Source organism: Ambystoma mexicanum, chromosome 5q (genome assembly GCF_040938575.1).
Source record: "Ambystoma mexicanum isolate Mex_15411 chromosome 5q, UKY_AmexF1_1, whole genome shotgun sequence".
In the NCBI taxonomy this organism is placed as follows: Eukaryota; Metazoa; Chordata; class Amphibia; order Caudata; family Ambystomatidae; genus Ambystoma; species Ambystoma mexicanum.
This window is the reverse complement of record NC_090933.1, coordinates 237504902-237531565: the sequence shown is the minus strand read 5'-3', so window position 1 is coordinate 237531565 and position 26664 is coordinate 237504902. Positions and strand designations below refer to the sequence as shown.

General features: G+C 43.5%; 1 protein-coding gene and 1 long non-coding RNA gene across 2 annotated transcripts in view; both read left to right on the top strand.

Annotated features, from left to right (window-relative positions):
- Positions 1–26664, top strand: part of LOC138497346 (uncharacterized) — a 441719-nt gene that overhangs the window by 267650 nt on the left and 147405 nt on the right. The gene's annotated exons all lie outside the window — the stretch shown is intronic.
- Positions 169–17948, top strand: LOC138497347 (uncharacterized). Its single transcript, XR_011278569.1, has 3 exons — positions 169–335; positions 576–688; positions 14685–17948. It is a non-coding gene; the product is annotated as an uncharacterized lncRNA (long non-coding RNA).

Below are 26664 nucleotides of genomic sequence, written 5' to 3'. Positions count from 1 at the left end.
GCTCTCTGCCTCCCTCTTTTGCATACGGAAAGACTCAACAGATAGTATTCATTTTTATTAAACTCTTGCGCCTATTCACAGGCATCTTCCAATATAGAGCGCAAGGGAGCTCATACTAGTCCCCTTTCTCTCTCCATTGCGCCACAAAGCCGGCTTCCAGATTACATCCTCTTTCTTTTTCCATATGCGGGCTGCATCTGTAACTGCCAGATCACGCTGTGTACGCATATATGTCTCCACAAAGCTGATCTGTTCAAGCTGCGAGCTTCGGGGACAACACGCGGGACGTCCTGCCTGCATGAGAGTTGATCTCCTGTAGCAGTGCGTATACACAGGTGAGACCAGCGCTTCGGATAGTAAACTGATACATAGTCCTCCTCGTGTTGGCCTTTATTTCTATTTTTTTATGCTGGCACATTTAACAAGCTACATATGTGCCTTCGGCTATTGCCCACTTATGCTCACACACGGTTCACGGTCTGCTGCAGCCTAATTATTTTTTTCACATAGCAAATCTTTCATTGCGTGGCTCTATTTTCGATATTCAGTTGCTGCGCTTTCTGTGTTTCCTTTAGCTTGGCGCCATTTTTCCAACCAAGTTACCTCAATGACCCGTGCCTTCTGACATTTCTCTGCGCAACTTGTGTGGCAAAGACTTTGTGCCGTCATGCCTCTTGATAACATTTAGGTAAGAAGTTCTCAACTATAACTCTGCACTTTGTTATTAATTATTTTTTTTCTGAATGACAACTGAGTGCCATCTCTTCTTTTCTTTTCCTGGGGCACTAGCTGCATAAGACTACAGATGTGCACCAGCAGTTTGTGCACCTTCGTTTCAAATCATACACCTAATTCGCTGGTGCTACTCGCTTTCACTGACCCAATCCTCCAGTTGGCTAGCTCATTTTGGATTATCATCAATTATTCACAGTGTGATACCCCATTTACATACGTAGTTCTGAATTTTCCCTTTTCTTTGCCTTCTGTGCACAACCCCAATTTACCTCTGGTGGGGTGATTTCTCTGCACCCCTGCTTTCCTTCTTGGCTCATGATACCTTTTCATTTGCCAGTCTTTCTTATGTACTGTGTGTTCATCTCTGCTAGATCTCTGCACCTCCCTAGTGACCACACTTGTTGATGGGTCTAATAGCCTCTTGGGACTGGCCCTGTGGTTCCCCTCTCTGGTTTTGATTACCCAGTTTCACTGATTCAAATAATTCTTAGCGCTATAAGAAACCATGATACCTGTATACCCTCTAAATATCTACTTGCTGCCATACCTCTTTTAGGGGTTGAATAGAGAAATCCTTTACCTGATGAAGGTGGTACACTTTTTCATTCCACCGAAACTCCCACTGTGCCAAATTCCCGCATGGGTACTTTTTTATACTATTAGGATAATAGCGGTTGGCCAACCACTCTTCAACTAACTTAGGCAAGCGGGCGGTGTAGGCTCTTCTGCATCAGCCTCAAACTGGTATCTACCAACCAGGACTCTATGAAATGATCTTCTCATTTATTATTGATTTCTACAAAAAGTTGAAATGCACATTTCTTTTGCTAATTTGCACATGATGATGGTTCAATTATGCATTAGCCAGGGACAGCCAGTTAATTTAGCTGTACATCGTGTTTTGGAATAACCCTTAATGATTCCTTCTGGGTCAAACATTGTGTATAATCACATTGGAAGTGTGTTTCTTTTCAATAATCATTTTCCCTGTTGTTTCCTTTAAAATAAGTCTATGTACTCATGTTTCAATTTTTCATGTTGAATTTACTTTTGTACACATTGTGTTTTTTCAAAACAATACTTTCTCTGTTGTTGGTTTCTCACCTTTACATGTCTAACCATGCATTGTTTTTCATAAATACTGTTCAGTCGTTGATATATTATCAATCCGGTTTATTCATTCTGTTTTGAACAACTTAGTTGATTCATCAGCATTATACGAAGCTGGTATGTTTATTTTATGATTTCCAAAGAATTTCTTCTATTCCACAAAATAAAAATAATTTCATGAATACTTTTATTATTTTTTCTCTTTCTCTTTTTCTACATAATTGTGACTTTTAATGAAAATAATGTCAACTTTACACTACATACATAGGTACCATGGATCTATAAATTATGTGATTAAATTACCATTTAATGTAACATGCAAATAGTACAAGTTGTAGCCACAATTTAAATGTTTTTACACACGGGAACACCATTTCGTTTATGCCTTATTGCTCCATTTTTGCTCCGGTTGTTTTTTGGAGTTCCTCTTTGTTTTATGGCATTGCCCTTAACACCAGTAAAAAATGCAAAGCCACTGTAAGGAACATGCGCTTGCTAGTTGCATAAAGGTTCCCACTCCAATGTAAGAACAGACATCATGTTGGCATTGCCTTTAATGTGGGTAAAAAATGTCATGCCACAGTAAGAAACGTCCAGGCCACCTGCCCGATAAAATATAAACTCCCCCCACTCCAAACCATCCTCCACGTAATGACACTAATCAAACCCTCCTTCTACAATGAGAGAACTGGTATTATTAAATCTGACTCACGCAAACTCTTCACCACCATGTGCCAACTCTAAACCCGAACCACCCCACCCTCCAACTTGACCAAAGATGACCCCTGGTACGGTAAGGTGCAAGACACACTCTTGGAAAAAATCACTACAGTACAAAACAAGATCCTTATATAAAACACACTGCCATCTGTGCCAAGTCCCAGCTCATCAACCCCTTAACACCTTCCCCCCTGCATTCTCCTTCCCATCCTTCAACTTTCACCACATCACTGAACCTTTAGTTGCCCATCTCATCAAAGGTCTCGAACCGTTGCGTTGTGAGGGCGATGACTGCCCAGCCCCGCTCATCAAAGACTGCACAGAAGCCCTATTGCCACTCATCACAGCCATCATCAATGCATCCTTTGTTTCTGCCTCTGTCCCCTCCACTCTCAAGGAAGCCTGGATCTCGCCCCTGCTCAAAAAACCTTTGCTCTATCCCTACTAACTACCGCCTCATCACCACTGTCCCCTTCCTCGTCAAAATCCTTGACCGAGCAGCCTACATCCAAATCCCAAACTATCTAGAATGACACCACATCCTTAGTCTCCTGCAATCTGGCTACCGCCCAGGATATGGAACCAAATCTGCCTTGTTGGACCTAAAGAACCAACTTGATGACATCACAGACTCTGGCAAACTCACCTTCCTCCTGCTTTTAGACCTCTCTGCCCCCTTCAACCTTGTCGACCATCAAACACTCTGCCACCATCTCACCACTGCTGCTAATTTCTCCCCTGAAGCCACCAAATGGATTGCATCCTTCCTGGCAGATAGAACATCCAGAGTCTTATATGGCAACTCCAACGCCCCTCCAACTCCAGTCTCTGGCTGCGTTTCACAAGGCTCCTGCGTCTCCCTCAGCCTCTACAACATCTACACATGGCTCCTTTTTGTTCAACTTGATTTACTAGGCATCAAATACACAAACTATGCAGATGATCTGCAAATCCTCATCCCCCACTCTGGCGACCACCAACAGGACACTACCAAACTTAACTCCATTTATGAAACTATCCAAGCCTAGATGGGCTCCCACCTACTTTGTCTATACGAGAACAAAACTGAAATCTTGCTCATTGGCACCCAAGCCCTACTCACCAAACTTGATCCAGCCTATCGGGCTTTCATGATTGACGGCATCACAATTCCAGTATCTCCAACAGTAAAAACACTGCGTGTCCACCTCGATGCCGCCAATAATATGATGCAACACGTCAATACTATTGCCTCGTCGGCAGTGTACACCACAAAACTCATAACCACCAGCAAACCATTTCTCTCCATCAACAACTACCTCACCATCACACAAACCATTATCAGCTCGAAACTAGACTATTGAAATGCACCCTTGGTGGGCACCACAGAAAAGAACATCAACAAGCTGCAAGTCATTCAGAACAACGCCTTCCAGGCTGCCCTTGGGCTTTCTAAACGTGATCACATCACAGCATCCAGAAGACCGGTTCACTGGCTTTGGATTAAATTCAAAGTTCTCGCCATCACTCACCACTGCAGTTCCAAAACATCCCCGCCATACCTCTCACACAGATGTATAAAATCCACCTCCACAAGACCAACGCACTCTGCCAACAGCCACCGCCTTATTGTTCCTAGATTCACGAGCAATAGAGCAGGGGGCTCCAGATTTCTTGTTATTGATCCTCAGCTCTGGAATGCCTTACCGCTCTCCCTGCAATCTGAACCATCCTGTTGGGCCTTCAGAAAACACCTAAAAACTTGGCCTTTCAATAAATCGGACAAACACTCTGTACTGATTCATTTCTCTTGCCACTATTCTTGTTGTTCTGTAACCAGCGCCTAGATGCCTCTGGAATAAACAAAATAAATAAATTAACGTTGCCTTTGCCAAAAATGCCAATTGAACGTACCATGTCACTGTAAAAATACTGTTGATGCACCAATGCCCCTTGGCCCCAGGCTCACAAGCGCACACATTCATACCCATTAACCCACCAGCCACTTATCCACACAGCTTCTCTCTCAATCAGTTGCACGTCGAGAACATTGCCAATGTATTCTCATTCACATGCATACACACTATTCACAATGCACTCTCATTCAGACTCGGACATAGACACACACTTGCATGCACGTATGCGTACACATCCAACACCCTTGCTTGCACGCATGCATACACACACATTTTAAAAAAGCTTTTTTGTTTGCTTACTTGTTTCCCAAGCAGGCTCGGACTCGACACTTCTCTTCAGGCCTCCAACTTTCATGCTCCACCCAGGCATGAACCAGGAATCAGTGAGAGCTTCCTGTTTCCTGACATGTGCAGTGGAGCCTTTAGCACTCACACCTCACCGCCACCACAGGTGTTCATCTCCAGAGCAGGCATTCAAAGATTTTGGGAACGTCTTGCTCGGTCAGGTGCTACCCTAACAACACCTTTCTTAAAATCAGCAAATAATGTGATTGCACACATGTGCAGGGGTCACGCCCTAAAAATTAAAGTGGGGGGACTCGTCAACAAATGCCATGGGATATGACGTAGCATATCAAGGTGAAATATGCACATTTCATTAAATTGGCTTTGCATAACCACCCAAATTGCACAGGACGAATAGCATTTCCCTTTCATAAAATCAACACACACAAAAAACCAAGAGAGGATATTTTCTTCTAATAGTGTTTTTGAAAACGTTAAAAGGTGCGCATGTTTTAAACTTCAAGAACCAGTACAAATGTTTTCCCTCAACTTGCATTACCGAAATGGGACATTTCACCTTTAGTTTGTTATTTTTCATCAGGTCATATAGAGCAGTGGTGAGTGTCTGGCCTGCAAACATGACAACTTCCCCCGACTTTGGCTTTAATTCCTAAATTCTAAGAGGACATTCAATGTTTCTCCTTTTAGCGGGGGGGGGGGGGTTGGGGGTGGGTGGGTGGGCTGAGTCCATCCTTTGAAAAAAGTGGGTGGACTGCGTCCCCCCCCCTGCCAGTACAGCTATGCTGGATCTGAGTGGCGAGCCTCCTCAAGAGTTCACTTATCCCTTAACAAAAGGAGTTAAAATTACTGCCTGATTCTGAAGACTGCAAATGCCCCATTGAAATGTGGGTGTGTGCGCGCAAGTGTGTGGATGTGTGCATAATTGCGCGTGTGGGTGTGCTTGTCTGTGAGTGTGCATGTGTTGCACGTGGGTGACATGCCCTGTTCCCTACCCCCCCCTTCATCCCTGCCAAATCCATCCACCTCCATTCTGATGTCATAAGGGAGGTATCATTGCAGCTGCCTAGAAAAATCATGTAAAGTGGGTGCAGAAGGAGCCCATCAATGTTGACATGGGCAGAGCAAATCTGACGTCAAATACAAGCATCAAAGACTTGGCCTAATTATGGGTTATCTTTTTAAGGGACTCTTATAGAAACGTCTTTTTCAAAAGCAAATCCTAACGCTTCTGCAATGAATCCTGCCTCTTTTCTCCACTCATGACACCTCACAGATGGCTAGACTCGGAGGAGGTTGCACATTTAGAAAAATGATGTTCTGTGGTGGAATGGCAATTTCCTGACAAGCATATTCTGCAGCAATACAAAAGTGGTGGCTTACATTGAATACACCACTTTCATTTACCACACCATGCCAGCACCTTACAGGCTAACAACAGTCCAAGGGCCCGATTCAAAAGGTCGGTGTAAAAATAGAAATATGTTGTTCGGAGAAGAAACAACACGTTTCTTAAAAGCACCATATTCGGACAAAGAAAGAATGTGGTGTAGGGACATGAAAGCCTCAGCTTTTGCATGTGCCTGATTTATGGTCCAACAACGTCCCTGGTAAATATAAGGGATCAGATTACCGAAACTATGCACACCATTCTGTAATAGCACTAGGGCAAACTTTTTCCTATTGCAAAACATTCTTTGAAAGTACATTTTGTTTTGCACTAGGGACATTTTTGCCCTAGTACTGAAAGGTTGGCAACCAACCAACCGGGGAATAATAATAATCCAAAATGACAAAATAATCACTGCAGCTCTTTGCAAGGGAAAATAAGATTTATTACATGCAAAAGGGGGCTCAGACAGTCCCGTAGAACCTACCTGACATGCAGATCTCTGATTTTGCAATGGGTTACATCCTTTATAGGCTGATAAGCCATAATTAGCAATGCTAACACAATAATGAGTTGCAACATAAACCCACCACCCCAATTGGCCACATCTACGCTCCCCCATCACTATCGAACCCAAGTATATGATTGGTCGGTTCTTATCAATAGGTTTGTAATTTTCGGACCATCACATGATGTGCACCCTCCTGTTCCAGACACGATCAAAGTAAGTTGGCGAGGCCAACCCTGCTTTTGATGAGACAATAGGCTTTCTCATTAACCCAGATGCCATGGCGCACATGAGCTGCACCCCCGACCTTGTAATAAATGTATTGGGATCACCCCTGCTCCTTCTGTAGCAAATCACAAGATTTTCCAAAGAGGTCTCCCCCCTTATCTCCTCCCAGCCCCAAGTGCCCAGGGATGATGTGACCAGGGTATCGCTCTCGAGTCTGAATTTTGAGGATTCGTTTAAGTTGTGTGTCTAGGTGTAATTCATATGGGTCCGCCCCGGGGTAAAGTCAGTAGTGCTGTTAATCTTTGACTGGTTCATTGGCATCATAGGGCCTCGTACCCTATTCTCATGAATCTGTCCTTCAAAGGATGCATGCCTTCCTGCTCTTCTGTCAACTAACATTTCATTCCCACCATGTTCAGGCCCTGCATCTGGATACACTTAGTGCTTATCTACGCACCATTAGTGCCTCTGTCCTCGGCTACTCTTCTGAGGCACCGGAAAGGGGATACGTTTTTGGAGCTAAATTACGAGAGCCGCAGCTCCATACCAAGGCCTGTGTTCTTGCCTATTCATCGTGTACTAGGCCTTAACATAAAAAATGGTGATACTTCTGCCAAGTTAATACTCCTACGTCCCGTCTACCACAGTACCTTGCTGACACCATCTTTGCTTATTTCAGTCCTTCCCATACATCACACTGTCCTACGTCACAACAATACACCAGCTAAATAACGATCCTATAATACTTCCCTATCTATGAGATCTAAAACCACAATAGCATGGAGGATGGCTCAGGGGCAAAGCATTTGTCTTGGAAGCAAGAAAACGCATAGCAGCACAGGTTTGAATCCTGGACTTGCTCTTAGAAACTGGTCACCGGTGTTAAGCGCGTTATAAAGAAATTATATAACATGAATACACGTGTTGCTCTTTTTGTGTTGCTATATGTGCGTATCTAATATGTGTCAAACCTAACTGAAACAATATATGTGCTGTCTGTGGCGAACTTAATTCTGCTCCTCCGATGTTGCTTTCTAATAGGTTTTCTACAACCTGAAACTTTTTGCCTGGCTAGGATGTTGCACATGCATTCCAACATGCTCCCTTTAGTTATTACACAATCAACTAACCCTTCTTCTTCCTTCTATACTCGTTGTCCTTGGGTACCCATGCCCTACATATTGGACGTAAACTCCCACCCCCCCTCCGGCATATTCTTCCAGTTCCATTCATAAAACGGCAACCACCATCTCTTGCCAAATCAACCTAACACTCAATCTTTTTCTTTGTGTCTGGTGGGGGTGTGGTCACCATCCCCAGTGATTCCAAAGGCTGCTCTATTTTTACCATTCTTGCCCTGACAACCCCATCCCACCTATCAGTCTGGGTGTACTTGTGTTTTGTGAGAGTAGGAACTTTACCCCCCTTATTGAAATCATCATTGTGGTGGTCTTCGGCATAGTCTTTGTGCAGCACCTCAGGATCATCTGACAGGAACAGAGATATCTAACAAGAATACTATGATGGGAACCAGCATTTTTACAGCTATCTCTAGCTACGATGGGTCCCATGAAAAAAAGGCATCAAATCAGGCATCTGCATTGACACTACAGCTTCTTTCTCCATGGCAGTCCTTAAATTGTGAAGGTCCCCTATCGCATGGGATAACAATCTGTTGTCAGCATCATTTGGGGTATGCACGTACAGCATGACAGTCCAATTGTCTTGAATATGCCCCCTTTCATAGCTGTGAGCAAGTCCAGAGCATATCGGTTCTGAAGAGACATGAGCCTAATGGCTCTCAACTCTCTCCTAATTGAATTGAGGCCCTGCTCTGTTTGGTTTGTCATCTGAATCATCTCCCATCTAATTATCTGCAGCCATTTTGCGTTGGCTGCAGTCTGGAAACCTTGCACCAGAAGGGAGACAAAAACGGTTTCTGCCTTGGTAAACAACCGGTATTGATATGTAATCTCCTTTAGTTTCTCGAAGGAGTCTTTGGTCAGGTAATTAGATCTTTTCTGACAACAACCTCTTAGTGAGCGATGAACATGCTTAACGGTTGGGGGATTAGTTGGTTTTCTATTTCTATTTTATTTTTATTGCACTGGTAACTCACGAGTCTCGGGGCGCAGAAACATGAACTCGCGTAATACCATCATAAGACACGGGATAAAACAAAGAATCAAGCTAGATGTAAAATGAGGGTCAATTAGCTAAAAATGAGTCTTAACGTGCTTCCTAAAGCTTAAGTATTTCACTTCCTTTCTTATATTAATGGCTAAGTTGTTCCAAAGACCTGCAGTAACTGTCAGGAAGGATTTGCCTAGGCCTAGTTTACCATTATGCTTCTCTACCACCATTTTGTTTTGGTCGGCCGATCTAAGAGAGCGAGTGGGTACGTATGTGCAAATTTTTGCTTTCAAGTACACAGAAGCTTCGCCGTAAATCCAGCGATGTGCGATGGCAAAGGCTTTAAATTGAATTCTATTCTAAGCCAATGCAATTCTCTCCTGAAATGGTTGTGGGGCTGTCATATTTAAAACTGATATTTGAGAGTCAGTAACTACTAGAACTGCATAGTGTAGGGTGGTCAGCGAGCATATACACCCTTGCATGATGGTGGGAGGTGTAAATATGCATATGCATTCATGTTTAAGGTATGTATACCTTGCACCACATCTGTGGATCCAAGCCGCAGGCACGGCCACCCAACCATGTACTCTAGAATGCAGCTATGGCTATGCAAATCTGGGCTAGCAGCTCATATTACCATCCACACTGAAACCCCTGACATACTTCAACACCTCTGCTATTAGTATACAGCGACAACCTATCAAAAATGTCGGTCTGGCTGGGCACACATTGAATCTCCTGAAAATAGCACTCTATCCTAAACCAACAACAGCACTCGCCCACATGCCTGACCTCTGGTCTGCTTACTGGAGTTCAGCCAGCCCACCTAAACCCGAACCTGGCAAAATGCACACACGCATCTTCTAAATTAACTTTTAGAATCTCCCACACATGGACTATGGTCACCGAGGGCATTCCAACCACAAAGCGCATTGAGGCCATACAAATGGGGAACGGGCACTATATAAATGACAAATACAATACAACCACATTATTGTCGACACACCCAGTACACATCTGTTAACGATGCTGTGCCCTCAGTTAGATCAGGTATGAATAACTACTTAATCCAATGGCTGTTTGTTCCTATGGGTACAGTGCCATTTCCTTGAAAGCAAAAAGAGTCCTCTGCTGGCCTTTTTACTTTGGCTGGTGTTTTGTTTAGCTCAGTACATGTCACTTTTGGAATGTAGTTGTTTTGCCACAGTTCATATTGACATATGCCACCACCTATTCAAGAAACCCGAGTAAGCCCCCTGCTGCACAGCTCACTACTCCTGCCACCCATACATTGTTGGAAAACAATGCTCCTTCCATCTTCAACAATTGGCGTACCTTGTACTGTGCCTGTTCTTTCTTCTTGGCACATTATTCATCATCCCTGTCCATAAATACTGCTTGGACAGTGTGCCCTTGCAAAAGACTAAGTACTCTGCACAGGGCTAAGTGTACCAGACACTGGGCTATAAAAGGTGGCATTTCCTGTGGTATAAACAAATTGGGTGCCCCATTGCATGAGGTATCAAAGAGCATACATAGCAGCTCTCATTTGACCTTTTCCTCCCTACTTCGCACATGTGATTATGCCACATGTTGTCCGATTCAGGCTGGTGCCCATTGGCAACAGTTTCAAATGTAACACCCGTATACTGATTGTATTCTCCTCCTCAGATTGTGAAACCTGATAGAATGGAGAGGCCTGGTTTGTTATCATTATGGAATCATTACTCATTGTTATGGAATCATTACCCATTATTACCCATTTAGGGATCCAGTTATCCATCATACATTTTGATTAGTACATGAAGTAGAATCATTAGACTATCCACATTATTCTGCCACATATATGTAGCCATTTGTATTTGCTTATAGAATGAGGCCTGTTATATTTGAAGTGCCATGTAGAGACATGTACACGTTATATTTAGAGACACATTTAGAGATATTTTGTTATGTATTATGTATGCATTGTAGAGAGACACGCATTGAGTGTGCACTTAGGATATGCATTGAGCTTTAAGTATAGTGCTTGGTATGAATGAATAGTGTTGGGCACTACATTCGAGAATAGAAAGCATGAGGCCTATGGCATTATAAAGCCATTCTGAAAGGAGACACACAGAAGTGCCATGGACTGCAGAGAAGTTATGAGTTAGTCTGAAGAAAGGAATGTAAACAGTTTCTTGGCAGGAAGGTCGTAACTAACGAATGCGACGGCCTGCCTTATCAGCATCGCAGACAGCAGAGACAAAGAATGTGGGGGCCAGGCAGCAGCGAGTGCTTTTGCACGGAGAGGAGAGATCGTCTGTTCTCTGAGGAGAGAGGGATAGAGGATTTGAATGGATAAACATGAATAGATGGTAGGATGGTGTTTTTTACCACAGACAGGAGAAGAAGGCCATGATATAGATAGGCCAAAATGTCACATTGACAAAGAACACGCAGTGATTACAAAGTAAAGTACATGCAACCCAGACATTTAGGCACGGCTCAAATATAGAATGCTGACACACAGAGAAACGAAGGAAAGCTTAATGTAACCATGGATATGTGTACGTCATTGAATAGTATAACCATAGGTGAGGAGATTGGAGTTTGAAAAGTAGAAGGAGTTTGATGAGAGAGAGAGAGAGAGAGAGAGAGAGACGTCTGGTTGGCATGAGATCGAGTGGCGTTTGTGTGGGATTGATGCAGCCTTGGCAGACCAGCTTGGGAGAGATTGAGGAGCTTGGCAGAGGCTTGAGGCAGTTCGAGTGACCAGACTTGCCAAAGTGAGCTGGAGAGGGGAGAGATGGGACACATTCGAGATGAGACCAAGGGAAGCTTGCACATGCAAATGGGAAGTATGGTTTATGGCCTGAACTGATTGATTAGGGCAGACACTCACACAGAGCTTGGGTTTGGAGAAGGGCAAATTAGACAGGGATTGTCTTAGAGAGAGAGAGAGAGAGGGAAGAAGAATGGTGTGGAATGGAGACAAATGGTGTGGCAATTAGATTGTATTAGAAGCTTGTAAGGCTTATAGTTATTGCCTGGTAGATTTGCACCAAAAGCATAAAAGGTGCAAATTCGAGATTTGCATCAGGCATTGTTATGTATGAATAAAAGTGTTTTTATTGTTTGAATCGATTCATGTGTTTTCTTTGTGTCTTATATTAATGGGCCTCATTACGACCCAGGAGGTAAGTTACCGCCTGGGCCGTGACTTTACCACCATGGCGTAAACTACGTTTACGCCATGGTGGTTGGCGGACTTACCGCCCCATTCCGACCTTGGCGGGGCGGTAAGTCCCCAATCCCCATTTACCCTTCCCCATTCCCATTCTTGCCCCATAGGGCATAATGGGAGTGGGGAAGGCGTTAATTACGCCACCGTAAATTACGGTGGCGTAATTAACTCCATGGTCCCTTAGCGCCATGGATTTTAACACCTGCTAAAAGCAGGTGTTAAAAGCGCCATGGCGCTAAGGGACCTCGTAATTGGCGGTAAGGGGTCGGCGCAGCTAACGCTGGCGTAAACCCCTTACCGCCAGGGTCGTAATGAGGCCCAATATGTCCATTGGTGTAAGATAGGAGTATGTTGTTAGGTGTAAGATAGGAGTAACATAGTGCACAAAGGCCCTGAGATATAAGAGCAAGGGGGGCATAGTGATCCAAACCCCCCTAGGAGATTGTCTAAGACTGATACATGGTCGCCCACTAGGGGCTAGGCCAAAGGTAGCTTTGTCAGATATGTATTACTCTCACAAAATGGCACCCGAACAAGGACTTCACTAATGCTGACTGATAAGATGAAACAGAGGGTTTAGTCTGCAGAGTTTTGCAGCTGGCTTTGATCCACTTATCGATTTGCTGAAGTCAGAGTTTGAACATCGTGTGCAGCTTTGTTTTCTGTTAGTTTGTGGGAATAGATATTTTATGTTTTATGTTTTGTCTGTCTTGGGGATGTTAAGAATTAGAGCATGCTTCGTCCACAATTTTGTTCTCCGTAGGAAGGAGAACGCAATTGTCTGACTGACTTTGAATCCGGAATATGAATTTGGAATTGATCCAGAGCAGTATTTCATGACTGACAATTTTTTGGGGAATGTATATTCATTTGGCTGAGCGAGAGAAACAGTTTTTTCTTGAAGACGCTTGTGGTATTTTGTTTGTTTGGAACTCCGCAGAGACTGACACTTTTTGGGCAAATCTGACCTTTTGTTTAGGATTCCTATTGGTTGAAATTTGTGCACTTTTTTGGCAAGACGACGACTGTATCTGCATGTTTAGAGAAGTCTTGGAATTTGTTTTTTTGAAACTCACTTAGTGTCGTGAGGTTTGTTTGAAGAGAATTCCCGAGGGTGAATAATTAAAACTGCAGAATGAGCTCATTTTTTTAATGACTTGAAGGCAATAAGATATCGGCTTAGAAATATGCTTGAGGCCTGGGAAGTATCACGGGCACCAACCATATTGAAAGTGAATAGTGAAGAAGAAATGACACCATATATTAGTGACTTGCGAGCAATAATATATCGTCTCAGACATGTAATTGAAGACTGGGAAAATATCCCAGCAGCTTTGCAATTATACCCATTGAAATCTTTGTCAACAGCAGTGATGGGTGGGAACAGAGTTCCTATAGAAATTAATATTGTTTGTGTGGAGTAAGAATTAACTCAGAATAATGACAGAAATAATGTGACCCAGAAGCATAGAGGGTTTGCCTATGAAGATTTGCATTGTGAAACTGTATCAATGGAGAGACGTTTGCCTGGAAGCAGTTATGTGCATGGAGGCATTTATGTGAAGCATTTGCAAACTAGGTTTGTGAAGAGAAACGAGATGTTGAAATTCTTTGATTTGAATAGAAATGGCATTTGTGATGGCATTTTTGGCAAGAGTGATAGCAACAGTATTTTGCCTACGTTATCCAGTGAATTATTTTTTTGTCTATTGACATTGAAACTTGGATAGCATTGAAGGAGAACATGAACAGAGTGAATCGTGCAAGTTGGATGTTCTGAGATAAAGGATTGCTTGATTTTTTTTTTTTTTAGTTTGAATGAGTGCATGGAAAGAAGGATTGTTGACATTAGACAGAAACATTGCACGGGACTAGCAGACTGTTTGAAACAACATTCCTTCACTTCAAATAAACAATCTGAATTGTATGACATACTGTAGTGTCTGTTTGAATGAAATCGATTTGTTTTATCAACATGAAGTGATTCAGCATCATTGTGAATACATAATTTTGAAAGCGGAGTGCGTGACTAGAAGACATGGAAATGACACAGAAAGCAATTGTCTTGCAGGACATGGAGTGCAATTGAATGAGAATAATGCAGTTTTGCAGCATTTGGATGTGCAAATTTTGAATGTGCAATTTTTGGTATACATGAAATGGGTTGTTTTGTTTTGCTTTGAGAAAGACAGCAACAGAGACATGCATTATTAGACAGATGCACTGACAGACTGATACACTAGAACTGATATTGTAGACACTGAGAGAAACTAGCATTGATGTCTTTTGAGAGGCATGGGGAGTTTAGAACTAGCTATGTGCAGCAGTGCACAATGAGAAATGCTGTTTTGTTTTTAGCTTCGAATACATCTGTGTCTGATATTGAAAACTGATACTTGCACTTTTGTTTTCTTTGCATGAAATCTTTAGCGACACCTTGACCAGACTGAGCTTTGCAGACCGAGACTTGCAGATCGCCTTGACTGACCAGATTGCATCGCATGAATTGACCAGACCATGATTGGCAGCAGCATGACGATTGAAAGCAGCATGACCAGAATGATAGACTGACCAGGCCAGATTGACCAGATCTTGATGAAATTATGTGATTTTGCATCATGGCTGCTTGCAGCAGCAGTGATGAGGCATTAGTACCTGAAAGCTATGCTTTGCAGCAGCACTTGTGGGGAATGCCGACCGACCGATTTGAGGCCTTAGGTGTGGCTTTGTCTATGGCTGTGCTCAGAGAATGTACCCAGAAAACCTGCTTGCTACCTGAATTCCTGGCATGACAACTAAGCCATGGAAAGTGAAGATTGTGACTGAATTGAAACTGACACCTTGCAGCATTCTGTGCTAAGAGAGAGAGAAAGAGCAGTGAAAGATTTTCAGCAAAAGGAGAAATTCGTTTGTGAGCTGTTTGGTAATCTGCAGCGAGAAGAGAATCCATTTGGAATGCCTTACCTTGTGAACTAGAACCAGACACAAGTTTGGGCCTGAGGAGAAAGAGAGAAATGTGAATGAGCAGGAAGACACGCTCTGAAAGCATTTGAATTCCTGCTGCTAACCACGTTTGAAAAGCAGTGAAGCTTTGGTTCTTGAGTGAAAGAGAGAGAGCATTGATCTGACACCATGGTGCTTTGAAATCTGCACTTGCATCCAACATTGGCTGGTCCCTCAAAAGAAGAGCAGTGACTGGCATGGCATGAACTGGAATAATGGCATGGCATGGCAACAGCATGACCTGGCAAGAAAGAGAGAATTTGAAAGCTGGAGTTTGGCCTATGTGAAGGACCACTGTGCATGGAATTTCCAGAGGAGAGTTGCCATCTACATTGTTTTGCAACACTCTGAATGAGTGCCACGCGAATGATACATCGGTATCAAAAGAGGATAGACTAGGGAAAGCTTTGAAGATGGGGAAAGAGAGGAAAATGCTTGAGAATCTGAACTGATTGGCATCAACAGAGGGAGATCTTGCAGCAGTGAGACTCTGGAATTTGTTGTTGAAATGGTCAGTTTGCAGGATACACACTTTGTCTGTTTGCAGCTAGAACACTGACTCTTTGCTTTGGGCTATGCTTTGATGCCCATACGCATGTTTGCTGAACATATATATGCTTGTTATGACACATTTGTGACCCATTTGTGAACACTCGCTTCGTTGACATGCTTTGTTGACATTCTTTGGCTGATATTCGCATTAGAACTGGATTTGTACTGACTTGGAATACTGATTGGAATACTACTGATTTGATCACAGACTGACATGCAGTGTGAACCTGGAAATAACTTGGACTGGAATGTAAATGAATTGGCCTGTATGACCAATACACTGCTATGTATACACTGGAAATGCATACACCTGAAATGAGCTTTGACATCTGTGAAAGTGATACTGTAATTTTGTGCTAGACACATTTAATTTGGAAACACCTGAATTCACAGTACATATGCAATGATTTTATACATTGCATTTTCGTTTTCTGCTTGTAGACGCTTTTGACTTTTGACTTGACTTTTTGCTAATAGAAATTTGAATATGCTATTCTGAATTCTGACACATATTTGCAACTAACCATTTGAATATTTAGCTTGCCGCTGATAGGGTGAAATGCTTGCATTTTAAGGGTTTTTTGCATTATGAAATAGAATGTTTTTTCCCTTTGCAATTTTGCCTCGTTTTAGCATGCAGCACAATGAGACATGTTTGACAAATCATTAGTAATGATTATATAATGATAATGGGAGAGATTGTGAAACCTGATAGAATGGAGAAGCCTGGTTTGTTATCATTATGGAATCATTAACCATTATTACCCATTTAGGGATCCATTTATCCATCATACATTTTGATTAATACATGAAGTAGCATCATTAGACTATCCAAATTATTCTGCCACATATATGTAGCCATTTGTATTTGCTTAGAGAATGAGGCCTGTTATATTTGAAGTGCCATGTAGAGACATGTACACATGTTATATTTAGAGACACATGTAGAGATATTTTGGTATGTATTATGTATGCATTGTAGAGAGACACGCATTGAGTGTGCACTTAGAATATGCATTGAGCTTTAAGTATAGTGCTTGGTATGAATTTATAGTCTTAGGCACTACATTCGAGAATAGAAAGCATGAGGCCTATGGCATTATAAAGCCATTCTGAAAGGAGACCCACAGAAGTGCCATGGACTGCAGAGAAGTTATGAGTTAGTCTGAAGAAAGGAATGTAAACAGTTTCTTGGTAGGAAGGTCATAACTCACGAATGAGACGTCCTAACTTATCAGCATCTTGGAGGCATTGTGTTCGCAGACAGCAGAGACAGAGAATGTGGCGGCCAGGCAGCAGGGAGTGCTTTTGCATGGAGAGGAGAGATGGTCTGTTCTCTGAGGAGAGAGTGATAGAGGATTTGAATGGCGAAATATGAATAGATGGTAGGATGGTGTTTTGTACCGCAGACAGGAGAAGGCCATGATATAGAATATAAAATGTCACATTGACAAAGAACATGCAGTGATTGACCAGAACACGGAGTGATTACAAAGTAAAGTACATGCAACCCAGACATTTAGGCACGGCTCAAATATAGAATGCTGACACACAGAGAAACGAAGGAATGCTTAATGTAACCATGGATATGTGTACGTCATTGAATAGTATAACCATAGGTGAGGAGATTGGAGTTTGAAAATGTAGATGGAGTTCGATGAGAGAGAGAGAGACGTCTGGTTGGCATGAGATCGAGTGGCGTTTGGTGTGGGATTGATGCAGCCTTGGCAGACCAGCTTGGGAGAGAACAATTAGCTTGGCAGAGGCTTGAGGCAGTTCGAGTGACCAGACTTGGCAAAGTGAGCTGGAGAGGGGAGAGATGGGACACATTCGAGATGAGACCAAGGGAAGCTTGCACATGCAAATGGGAAGTATGGTTTATGGCCTGAACTGATTGATTAGGGCAGACACTCACACAGAGCTTGGGTTTGGAGAAGGGCAAATTAGACAGGGATTGTCTTAGAGAGAGAGAGGGAAGAAGTATGGTGTGGAATGGAGACGAATGGTGGCAATTAGATTGTATTAGAAGCTTGTAAGGCTTAGTCATTGCCTGGTAGATTTGCACCAAAAGCATAAAAGGTCCAAATTCGAGATTTGCATCATGCATTGTTATGTATGAATAAAAGTGTTTTTATTGTTTGAATAGATTCATGTGTTTTCTTTGTGTCTTATGTTAATGTGTCCATTGGTGTAAGATAGGAGTATGTTGTTAGGTGTAAGATAGGAGTAACAAAGTGCACAAAGGCCCTGAGATATAAGAGCAGGGGGGGGCATAGTGATCCACTACATGTATTACTCTCACAAGTTTCCCTCCTAATTTGTGTTATCCCTGTATGTTTCATTCTCAAAGACTTTCCATAATCCCACTAGCCCTCCCTTTATATTCTCCCACTATATAAAATATTCACATAGAAACAATAAACAACCTGCAAGGAAAAAAACTGCGGCCAGCCTCAACCCAACGGGAGAACAGACATGCCACAACTATAAGGTAATGGTAAGTACTACACCTGTTAGACATATCTGCATAGTCAATGTGAAGTTCCCGGAATGTCCCATTGGGATGGGGCAATGTGCCTTGCAACGTCCTGATCATCTTGATAGTGACGAGATGGCACGTAGTGCAGTTTTCCACCAATGTGTTGAGACATTTTTGCACATTGGGGACAAACCAGTCCTCTGAAATATCATCAGCAATGTGCTGTTTCAAAACATGTACCAGGTAGTGCAGCTCCTCAAAATCAACTGTTAGCAACTCCTGTGGCATTAGCACCTTACCTGTAATATTCTGTCGCCAAATCTGGCCCGTCAGGCACTGCGAGCAGCACCGTTCACCCACAAATCTTTCTCCTCTTGCAGTGCCTGTTTCTGTAACCTGCAACTCAATTATTTGTGTAATCGGTACTGCAGTGTATGGAACATTTAACAGTAACTACTTATTTGCCACCTTGATATGCAATGACATGGGGGTCCCTGTCATATGCCGCTTCCTTGCTGGCCTTGTGTACTGCATCATTGCTGAGTGAAATAGGGTTCCTCATTCTGAGCGACCTGGTCTGGAAATAAAGGTGCCGGTAACAGCACTGGCACCTTTAATTCCGGACCGGATCACTCAGAATCTGCCAATAGGGGCACTGAACAACCGGCAGGCCTGACCTGATGGTAGCTCAGTCCCCTACCTGCAGGTTTTCTACTGAAGCACTACCACCAATAGTGCCAGTGCTTCAGTGTACCCATTCCCATGGAGTCAGATGGGACATTATGGGTATGGGAACGTACCGTACCCCTGCCGCCTGGATATCCCAGTAACACCGGCAGAAACGATAATGTGAGGTTGCCGGTAACACGCCGCCAGCACCAGCAGGTTACTGTAACCTTGTAATGAGGCCCAGGGTCTGTATTCTGGGTGTGGGCGGTGCATTTAACCACTGCTGCTAACGAAGGGAGAGATAATGCATAAATCAATCTTTACACTATGGCTGCATACTATACATGCCGTTGGACCCACTAAACCCCCTCCTTTTCCACCTGTACAAACCTGAATGTACAGTGGTAGTGGTGATGTATGCCGAATCCGAGTAAAGGGTTACTGAACATCTTTGAGATGCCGCCAATGCCTCAATTAAGGCAATGAGTTCCGCTGCCTGAGCAGAATGTGTTGGTAATCTTTTCTTAACAGCCTCATATTCCCCATCCACGCCCGTGTGTCTCTAGCCAGTCTCCTGATCTAACATCAATGAGCCATCAACGATGCAGACCTTCCCCCTCCTCCAGTGCATCCTCCCGTGCCCGCACCATATCATGTTTGGGACCTTCATAAGTGACGCAATCATGAACCTCCTCTCTTTCCTCAACAGCTATAGCAATGAACGTGACAGGGTTCACTGTGCTACCTCTTACAATGTGAATGGATGGACTGGAAAAGATTACTTCACATGCAGAGACCCTCTGTGTGCTTAATGTGGATTTTGATCGTTGCAGTATTGCAAAGACAGCGTGGTTTACATATAATGTAACTAAAAAAATCTCGTAATGATGGTTGGGTATTTCTCAATAGCAAAGGCTGCAGCAGCTAAGGCCTGTTCACAGAGAAATTGGCCCTGCATTTCTGGATCTAAACTACTGCTGTAATTTGCTAAGGGCTTGTTTCCCAGGGATGTTTGTTGAGCCAACACAGTCATAACATGTCTGTTAGAATGTGTAATCAGGGGTTGCCAGTACTGGAGCATTACTTATAGCATTTTTCAATTCTGTAAAACATGTCACCATTTCGCCTGTCCATGTCATTGACCCCTTCCTCTTCTGTGCTTCTTTGAGTCCCTGCAGGAGAGGTTTTGTGTGACTAGAATAGTTAACAATCCAAGCTCTACAGTAGTTACACAACCCCAGGAATTGTTGCATCTCTTTGACTGTAGTGGGCTGTGGTGTATTCTGCACTGCAACAGCTCTTCTGTGATCACTTGTGTTTGTCTTCCTTTGATACCATGCCTTCCTTGCATATGTTGTCAGGAGTGGGATTTGATTCAACTGATAAAAATTGAAATCCATGCTGCTGATTGTTGTACCACCAGAAGGGGGAAATACAATTGTTGAACTCCTTCACTCTGACCGCGTATCCAAACTAAAAGAGGTGCTGTTCTCCCCACTTTGGCTCCCGACTGGTCAACAGGATCTGTTCTTTAAGACTCAAATATTATTGGATCACGCTTCCTCTCTCACATTATAATATACAACAGTGGGATTGAATAATACTGAAAGTTCGACCCGTCTCTACTTTTATTAAACTTAGTGCTCTGAAACACCCCCTTCTTTCAAAGCTTTTTTTTTTAGTATTCAATTGTCATCCATCATGGGGCCATCAGGAGTGGAGATTAACTTACCAAAACCCATTCCTTCGGCAGACTCAGAATCAGAGGACTCTGAGACCTTAACCGAGGGAGTCGAGAGTTGTCTCTTTTCTGATTCGGAACCCTCCACTGAGGGATCCCTTACACCACTGGAAGAAATGGCCGACCTAGCCAATGGCATCGCCCAGTAAGGGGCCCATCAGATGCAGGCCGAAGCTAGACTCCAAGAAAATGTGACTAAATTGATTGAGTTGCAAGCAACACCCCTACTACCACAGGGGGTACTTCAACCATATCTTGAAGGTGAAAATTTAGGAAAATTGTTTTTGAACTTCGAAAGCCCAGTTGACCAACTAGGGTGGGAAGAGAACCTTAAAAGATGCTATTTGGGCCCTTTGTTAAAAGGCGAACTACAGTCCTCCTATCAACTACTTAATCTTGCACAGGGTGCCACCTTTCTATCCATCAAAGAGGAGCTGTTAAAAAGAGTGGGGAAAACCTGCCATTTTTATCGGCAGAAGTGGACAGCCATTAGATTAAACCCAGGAGAAACCCCCTTAGATATGGGTGTACGTATCTAAACACTGTGGCCGTGTGGATCAATAACAAATCCTTAGAACAACTGGCAGAGATGTTAACGTTAGAACTAGTCACTTATTCCTTCCCCCTTTTTTTGCAGAAAGCTGTTCTACAGTTAAATTGACCTACCTTAGCCAAGGCCATTGAGATTGCACAAAACAACTCAGATGCAGGTAACAATTGCACTCAGCCCATCGTTGGGAGGAACGGAAGGATCATAAGCCTATCCACCGACCTCAATCTCAGGGAATAGATCAACAAGAGGGTTGTATAGAATTCAAGAAGGGATGCCACGGGACTAAGTAGAATTCAGAAGAACTGATCCTAAAAGTAAAGATGAAAGCATAAGGGAGGACATAAAAGGAAGCAGACCACCTCCTCCTGTCTGTTGTTCTTGTAGAAAAACAGGACAGTTAGCTAGACATTGTCCAAAGAATCTAATGGGCGAACCTAAGGAAATAGGATGTTTACAGGGTGAAGAATTGAAAGAACCCAAAGAAGACCTAGAGAGCTTTAGTATCTGTTTGTCAATCTTCTACAGAATTTACTTAGTAGGAAGCAAACTGCTATACAGGCCGATTTAGTTACAACAAAGAACCTGGAAAATGTGACACTAGTTAGAGTTACATGTGTACACAGGGACAATGAAGTGTAACCCAAAATACCTGTGCACATTAATATCCGGGGCGAATCCTGTGAAATATCATCAGCCATAATTCCTGGACTCCCCGAAGAAGTTATTCTGGGTGGGATTTCCCTACCTTCTCTACTGTCTTACAGGAAACTACACCTTCATTTGGAGATTTTCTATCCCAGAGTTGTTGGCAAGCATACTACTACTCTCTAATATGGGATTGGGAAAACTCTGAACCTAGGAGGCCTGAAACAGCCCTTAAAACCAATTCATAGGCTACTGTAGAGAGACCAGTAAAATCACTACACCTCTACCAAAACCGGCCACAACATATCAATGGAATATGCGAGAGTTCTTGGACATCTCTCGTCCGTGTTCTCTTCCAGGTCTTAACAAAGTAGAACCTGGACAAATAACATGCATATCCACCTTGCATAGGGGAAGGCTATGTGAGAAACCGGAAGGTGTCTCACTCACTAGTCCCCAGGCATCTGTCATCCAAGTGGCCAGGACACGCCCATCACTATTGGATACAGTTCCTAGGGGTGAACCAGTGCGGGAGGATCACCTGGATGAGGAGTCTTTGGGGATGGAAGTGGGACACTGAAGGATGAAACACAGTATCCCCTTCTTTATGACACCTTTTCCCCATCCTGCCCAGTAAAATATTTATAAACTCTACCCCGCCCTTTTCCAATGTGAACACTTTCTCACACCATGAGCGACAACGGACTAATACCAGAGCCGTTTACCTTACATGTCCCAACACAAGGGTCAGGCAGACGGGTCAGGCAATTGCCGACAACTACACACCTGACTGGCCTTTTCCTTCCCCATAGAGATGCAAGGCAGGCCGAATGCATGAGGAAGCAGCTTTTCCAGAACGGCAGTTGAAACAGAGGAGAAAGGCGGCGATACCTGAAAGGACTTATAGGAGGGAGTCACCCTTGCCCTTTTCAACCCAGACCCACATAGCCTCTGACAAAAGAAATATATGACCGCGAATCACAGCTGGAAAATGGTGTGACGGATGTTAGCGGTTCAAGGAACCCTCCCACACTGATAGCCAGGGTGGGGAGAAGCGGTTGCCATTGTGGTACCGTCCTTGACTTCAGCGGCAAAAGAAACGCCAACGAGTTCAGAGCAGCCGGAGAGTCGGAAGAACCTGATAGTGGCCCAGACTGTGTTAGGCTCAAGGTTGCAGAGGCAACATTCAGAAGATTAAGATACAGAGGTCTTTTATGAACGAACTTGGTACCAGAGGCAAAGCGGTCCGGCGCCAAGTGGGCGCTCATTCAAAGGTCTCTGGCTGGTACCCCTCTCCTGAAAAAAGAGACTGTGTTGATCGAAAAAGGGTGTTGAAATTACAAATACCAAGAGGCCATGGGGAAGGCCGACGTGAGATGTCAAGATGGTCATACAAGAGTAAAGTCAAATCCCTTGTACAATTGAAAGTCCTTGACATGGTTTGACGATTGTGAATTTTGTAAATAAACACACCCTTGCCATAGGCTAACAGACTGACCCAGCGAGACCTGATCACCCTTCGGAAGTCTTTCTTTAAAATTGGCAAGTGCTGTGGAAGGTCTGAGACCGGATGAGGGGGACTTAACTAAAATATGGTTGTTTAAAAAGATATTGGGCCTCATTATGGGTCTGGTGGTAACTGTGCCGGTAAAACCGGCAGGTTGCCACTGGACCCGTAATGAGTTACCGGCACCTGACTTCCCAGTATCACCGGGCTATTCCAAGTCCGGCGGCCGGGAAGTCAGGCACCAGTAATTTTGTAATTCCCATTGAGTCCTATAGGACTCAATGGGAATGGGGAACATGGAAGCACCGGCACCGTTAATAACGGTGCCGGTGCTTCCGTGAAATTCTGCGGGCGGGTGCCGTTCTGCCCACCAGGTTGTACTGTGTTGGTCCCGAAAAACTGGTGTCTGTAGGCTTATCGGCACCAGTGTTTCCAGGCCGGCACAGTTGTAATGAGGCCCATTGAGACTTTTGAATATTACAAATAGGGAAATTGTGTTTGAGAGGCGATAGTCAACCAGACTGAGGGACGTCAAAAGAAAGGTTGTGAAGAAGCTAAGTGAACAAAATTGTGACAACAAGTGTGAACCCAACTGAGGGATGTCTACAGTGAATCATTGGTCTGAGCCTGACTTAGGGAGGCTAACGAGTGAGAGGAGGATCGGCGTCTGGCTGAAGGGGATCCAAGGGTGAAGGGTAATCACCCGATGTGAAGATTAACAGAAAGAACTGTTTGTTGTTTTTGCATATCAGGCCCTCAGAAGCAAGAGAGTTTGCATTTGAAGAGATTTAGGCACAGAAGGCCCTGATATAGAGAAAAGGAACTATAAACGTGTGCCAGAGAAGTCCAGGAGTGTGCTGTGCACGAGTCCCACCTTGTCCCATGCTAAAAACGTGGGGAAGGGAGACCCCGGCCATAACATCCTCACTTATCATTTTGTGAACACTTCTTTCTTTTTTTGTGAAACATTATCCCACAGTCATTTGTAGCATAGTGGTAAGGTGTGGTAATAGTTTTTTTTTAGTAAAAGCTCTTTTATTTGACTAGACTCTACTAGGATGGTACTATTATTATGATGGTCATAGCTTGCTCCCATCTTAGATTTAGGTTTAGATTAGGAGTTTATCTCACTCATTTGTACAGTATGAACTATGATCACTTGTGTCTGTCTTGCTTTGATATCATGCCTTCCTTACACTACATACTGAATGATTGTGCTCAGTACATGTATTTTCCCCAAATCCATGTGTACCACTCTGTTAAAGATACTCAGGGACTCACAGTACCCCTGTGGGTGTCTGGTGTGTTGAAATCTCTACATGCGGTAAATAAATGCAGTAAGGTATTGAGTATCAGGGGTGTAATGGGACAGAAAAGAGTGCCTTTTTCAAATTGATGACAGTAAAATGGGTGGCCTCTTTTGGTATGTTGCAAAGAATTGTGGCAGGATTTGGTACAAGTGGGAACTCTGCTTCCACTACGCTATTCGATGGGTGTATCTTGTGCGAACCTTCAACTTGACCCCTTTTCCTTTCTTGACAGGGTATATTGCTGTATTGCACTGTGACTCTGAGGGCACTGTAATGCCCTGTCGCTATAGTGCAACAATTGTCTCATGTATCCCTTCACCTGCTTCTCTTGATAATGGGTATGGTCGCACTCTAGGTAAACAACTCCTTGCTTCAACTTAATATTTACTGCTCCTATGCTCTTTGAGAACACTACGTCATGAGGGTTGTCCATCCATAAAGTGCTTGGGACCTGTAAAAAGTAATCTTGTAAATGTGCAGGCAGGCTTTTAGCAATAAGGACATGGAACATTCCTATGCTCAGGTGCCCAGGGATGACGTGACCAGGACACCGCTCTCGAGTCTGAATCTCGGGGATTTGTTTGCTTAAGTTGTATATGTAAGTGTAATTCATATGGCCTGTCTGCCTGGGGTAAGTGCAGTAGTGTTCTAAATCTTTGCCTATCTCCTTGGCATCACAGAGCCTTGTGCCCTATTCTCTTGAATTTATCCTTCAAAGGATGCATCCCTTCCTGCTCTTCTATCAACTAACATTACATTTCCATCACGTTCAAGCCCCGCAGATGGATACAATTAGTGCTCATCTACGCACCATAGGTGCCTCTGATCTCTGCTTCTCTCCTGGGGAACAGGAAATGGGATTTGTTTTTGGACCTGAACTACCAGAGCTGCAGCTCCACACCAAGGCCTGTGTTCCATTCTGTTCATCTTGTACTAGGCCAATGGTGAAACTTCTGGCAAGTTAATACACCAACATCGCTTCTACCACACTACCTTGCTGACTCCATCTTCCGCTTATTTCAATCTTTCCTGCACATTACACTATTCTACATCCCTACAATACATCCCCTTAATATTGGGCCTATAATAATGCCCTATCTATGATCTCTGCACCCACAACATCAATACATTTGTTTCTGTTTCTGTGTTGCTATATGTGCATATCTAATATGTGTCAAACCTAACTAAAACAACATATGCGCTCGCACCGTGAGGTTGGAGTAAAAATAACAACAAAGAAAACACATGCGCTGTCTGTGGCGCAAACTTCACTCTGCCCCTCCGATGTTGCTTTCTAATTGGTTTTCCTCAACCTGAACCTTTTTGCCAGGCTGGGACGCTGCATGTGCTTCCCGGCAGTACTTATACCATGAAAAATGGCACTTGTCAAGGTGCAAATGTTTTCGAATATGCTCCCAGTATTTTTTGCATTGGGTGGCAAACTTTGATCTAGTGCTAATATGGGACAACATTGCACTTGCACCAGTGCAAAGTTTCTGTAATCTGGACCCAGGAATGCAAGGAAGGGATTCTCCTCATAGAGTCCTGCTTTTGCATGTCAAAAGACACGAGTTAAAATACGGCCCCTGTGACGTGCCATTGCTGCACACGTTTCCCTTTGTTAATCGAGCCATTTCCCAGAATGCAGCACCAATTCTATAATTGACTGGGAGCTTAAGGACACTTTCATAAATTAGAAAAGTGGCAATCTTTTAAGAAATGTGTTGCAGTCATACTGTTGCGTACACTGACCCCCCAGCAATTGATTTTAGCAGCGTTTACAGCTTGAAGCATGGCACCTCCCCTTCAGTCTTTCAACCAACCTCAGAATGGTGTTGCTGAAAACTGGATGAGAAAAAGGTGGAAAACTATGGCACCTTGGAGGTGTTGTTTATGGAGCAAAGTGTAACGCTTAATTCCCAACTGACTTTTCAATAGAAGTCTTTGCATT